Below are 4,914 nucleotides of genomic sequence, written 5' to 3' on the forward strand. Positions count from 1 at the left end.
GGAGGACAGAACTGGTGTGATGTGCTCATACCTCGGTGTACCGGTTAAGAGCCGAGCTGCAGCATTCTGGACGAGCTGTAGCCGTGAGATAGAGGCCTGGCTGACCCCAGCATACAGTGAATTACAATAGTCCAGGCGGGTTGTGATGAATGCATGGACTAGTGTCTCAAGGTCGGGTCTAGACAGCACTGGCTTGAGCTTAGCTACCTGCCGCAGTTGGAAGAAGCTTCTCTGCAGAACCGAACTGATCTGTTTGTCAAACTTGTAGTGAACTAAGCCTAAGGTCAAAACCCTTGACCTTAAGAACCTTGTGGGACAGAAACTGTCATTTCATTGATTTGAATCCAGAAATACAGGTTCACCCATCCTGAGACTTTCTTTCTTGAAAATTCAAGTGAAAGAACACTCTCTTTTCTATTATCATTACTGTTTTACAAATGTTTGATAATCAAAGTGTTTTAGTTCAAACCATTTTAGATGTTGCAGTGAACTAATCATTTTTAATTAACTGTGAAAACAGTAACAATGATTTTTTAATCCTCATGCAAAGTTAGAATTCATGTTAAGGCCTGTTACAGAGTAATTATGCATTTTCTGATTTTCTGTCTTTGAATGAGCAGTGTACGTTTGTTCCAAGGTCGGAGTCGAAGCAGACATGTGTTGGAACAACTGTCTTGTTTTTAAATCCTCTCAGACGTAAACAGAGAAGTTGGCACCTGTTTCTCCAAACTCGCCCAAACATTTCTCTCGCCTGTCTGAAAAACATTTTCAATCTGTTCCATAACATTCTTGCTGTTTTCTGACTTCTAGTAACCTTTTACGTCACAAAACACACCCCTGTCTGGTCGACATTGACCAATAAGAAAACTCCCAAATGAACCGGAAATAGAGCCCTTTAAAATGTCGGTACTTCCTAGTTCTCTCAGTTCTGTGAGTTGCCGTTGGAGTCGGGCTGGAGAGTTTGCAGCTCCAGTCGTTTGGGAGAACAGAAGTCCAGCCATGATAAGGCTCTTCCGAGATTGGGATTATAACATCTTCCACCTCTGAGTGGAACTCGGACGAACCCCACTCATGTGAGGTCCACTGGCTGAGGTGAACTTGTGTCAGACGGAATATCGTCACTACTTCGGACGAGTCACAGCCATCCTATGGAGACGCTGGACAGGTAGCGTTAACTGGAACTCCGTATCCGCTGATTCATCTTCAGAGAGGTAACGAGTCAAGTTCACTACCGAGCGTACCGAGGAAAGCTGGGTTCGAATGGAGAGTGTCGTTTCTGGTCAACACTCTCCCTCACACACCATCTTTTACTCCCTTTAAACTTCATTTTCCATCTTTAAATTCTTCTATCAAGTAGAAATCATTCCAGATATTTTAGAAATGTCTGTATAAAGTCTTCCAATCACCGCCGTGTGGTTGATCATAATTGTACAGCTTGCTGATTAATTATGTTGTTATTTTCATATTTTGCCAAATTAATGTAAATGTTTGATGTTAAACTTTGATTCTGTAAATAAATGATCACATTAATTTTGATGGGTCAAAGATAAATAACGTCTCACGTTACATTTTATTAAATTCAATGCACGTTTATATTCAGTCCAGAAAAATGAAAGAATCCGTTTTATTCAGGTGAATATCTCAGGATATGTTCATCTACAAACTTAAAATCTGAGTCAAAAACCACTCCGAGGTTTTTAACAGAGTGCTTCAGATAAGGCTGAAGGGAGTCCAGGTTCACAGGATAAGAGGCGGCAGCTGAGCTAGGGCTAAAGACAATGACTTCAGTCTTCTGGTAGTTAAAACTTAGAAAATTTGAAGCCATCCATGTCTTAATGTCGTCCAGACATTTGAGGAGAGGGTGGACGGAACAAGCGCTGGCTGGTTTCAGTGGCAGGTAGATCTGACAGTCATCGGCGTAGCAATGGAATGGAATACCATGTTTTCTTAGGATCGACCCCAGCGGAAGCAGATAGAGTGAAAATAGAAGGGGTCCGAGAATCAAGCCCTGCGGGACACTGCAGGAAAGAGGCATTGAAGTGGATAGATTTTTACCCACCTTCACACAAAAACTCCTGTCAGAGAGGTATGAGCGGAACCAGTCTAATGCAGCACCTGTAATCGCAACCCAGTGTTCAAGCCGAGAGATGAGGATACTGTGGTCAACAGTATCGAAAGCGGCAGTAAGATCGAGGAGTACAAGAGCCACAAAATGGCCAGAATCATTTGCTGTTAAAATGTCATTACAAACCCTAACCAAAGCTGTTTCGGTGTTGTGGAGCTGCTTGAAACCAGACTGAAAGACCTCAAAGATTTTGTTCTCAGTTAAAAACTGATTTAACTGAGTAAAAACTACTTTTTCCAAGATTTTGGACAGAAAGGGGAGTTTTGAGATTGGCCTGTAATTTGAGCAGGCTGAAGGGTCAAGACCAGGTTTCTTAATTAACGGTGTGACTACTGCATGTTTGAACACCTCTGGGACCACGCTTGTAGCAATACTACTGTTTAGTATTGTTAGAACAGCAGGCCCAATCGCTGGTAGAACCTGTTTGAACAATGCTGCTGAGATGGGGTCCAATGGTGATCCTGATGGCTTCATGTGACCAGCAACTTTGTTTAACAATGGGAGTGTGATTGGTTTGAATTGCCTGAAAGTAGCAGAACACGAAACAAAAGCTGATGGGTCGACTAAGGAGCGGGGGATGGAGGCCCTGATCAACTCCACTTTGTTAACAAAGAATTTGGTGAAGTCATTGCAAGTGTCAACAGAGGCCTCCATACATGAATACGAAGGGACATTTAGAATGGAATTTACTGTTGTGAATAGGGCGCTGGGGTTGTGTCTATTTGAGTTGATGAGTTGGGAGAAATATTTGTTTTTTTCAGATTTGACAGTGTTCTGGTAATTTTTTAAACAGGTTTTGAGCAAAATGAAAGAAACCTGGAGATGGTCCCTTTTCCACTTGCGCTCAGCTCTCCTGCACAGGCGTCTCGCTGCCCTGGTGGTCTCATTCATCCATGGGTACTGGGCTCTCCTTGGTTTCCTGACTTTTAGTGGGGCCACCAGATCCAAGATCTTAGTGCAGGTCACATTGTGGTTACTAAGCAGCTCCTGAGCACCGACACAGGCAGAGGTTTCAGGTGTTGTAGCAGCAGTGGTAATAAAGGCAGAGGAAAAACGAGCAGCAGTTGAAGGGTTAAATGTACGACAGGTCCTGGGTGGAGCAGGAGATTTAGAGACACAAGCAAGAGGTATTACAAATGAGATTGGTTTGTGATCAGACATGACAGCATCCCCAAGTTCCAGATTTAGCACAGAGACACCACAAGACAGAACAATATCAAGAGTGTGACCCTGATGGTGTGTGGGGCCGACAACATTTTGCACCAGGTTTAAAGAGTGGATCAGATTTAGAAAGTCCTGAACCAAAGGCTTTTCAGGGCAACAGACATGCACATTGAAGTCCCCTAGAATCAGCACACGGTCGTATTTTAATAGTATTGCAGTGAGAAAGACAGACAGTTCACTGATGAAGCCTGTGGAGGATTTGGGCGGTCGATAAAGCACCGCAATCAACATGGGGTTGGAGCGGCCCAGTTCAAAATGCAGCAGTTCAAAGGTCTGAAAAGATGGTGTCTGTAACAGTCTGCATTTCTAGATTTTCTTAAAAACAGCCAACACTCCTCCACCTCTTCCAGATGACCTCGGGCAATTAAGAAAAGTACAATCAGCAGGAACCAGTTCAGAAAACACACTTGACTCACCCGGAGGAAGCCAAGTCTCCGTCAGAAACATGAAATCCAGATTATTTGTGCAGAAAAAGTCGTTCATGATGAAGGTTTTGTTTGTTAAAGACCTCACATTGAGGAGAGCAAACCTTGTTGGGTCAGCAGCTGAGGGAGAAGTTGAGGGGGGGGGGCGCATATCGGCGGTTTCGGTTTGTTTACGTCGGGTCCTCGCCTCCTCCGGCCAGAGAAAGTGCAGCTGGGACGAACAGCCGGAATCCAGGAGCCGCCGGACACAGCAGGGTTGTTGGTACGATCAGATGGGGCAGCAGATGGTACAGCTGTTGGACCCGGGTTGGTTTCGGTTTGCTGGATACGGTTGGAAACACCGCAGCTGGGCGCGCTCGCTGCACGCCTCCGACCCGATGTTCTGCAGCAGGCAGGACTCCGCGAAGCATCCAGGTGGAGAAACCTCATTCCGGTGGACAGCTGTAGCTGAGGAACGAGCGAGGCTAGCTTTGAGCCTCACGAGGCGGCCAGCACGTCTCCCACGGCGACGAGAGCGATGTTTTCGTGCAGGCACGAATGCCGCGCCCTGGAGATACCCAGGTACGTTCCCAAGCAGCGGAGGTGGGGGCCCAGAACCCCGATCAAAATGTTCGTAGGAGGCGAGATAAGTGGTGGAAAATTGTAGATTGAGCAGTTGCTGGCGATCATACACCAGTAGTGAGCTGATCTTATTGAAGAAAAATGATAAAAATAGCAAAAAAAGAAACAGAGTGGACAGAGGTGAACGGCAAGCCACCAGCTCGGGCGCCATCTTGGAGAGTTGGTTCAGTGAAGGTCCACTGGTAGGATTGTACGCAGTGAATGTTTGCTTGTATTTCTCTTACAGATGGAAGCGCAGGTGTTAAACACGGATTAAATCCTCCAGAAGATGCCAGAGAAGAGAGACCAGGTTGTAAAGGCAAGGCAGGTTGAACAGGCGTGTGGCTGGAAGGCGAGGCACAGAGAACAGGGACCAGAGACAAGGGCCTGGGGCCTGGGGAGCTGCTGGGGCAGCCTTGGGACTCTGTGGACCTGCTGGGGCAGCCTTGGGACTCTGTGGACCTGCTGGTGCAGCCTTGGGACTCTCTGGGATCACGGCAGCTGGTCTGGGACTCTGTGGGACCACGGCAGCTGGTCTGG

The sequence above is a fragment of the Nematolebias whitei genome, chromosome 11, assembly GCF_014905685.2.
Source record: "Nematolebias whitei isolate Nwh7 chromosome 11, NemWhi1, whole genome shotgun sequence".
Lineage (NCBI taxonomy): Eukaryota > Metazoa > Chordata > Actinopteri > Cyprinodontiformes > Rivulidae > Nematolebias > Nematolebias whitei.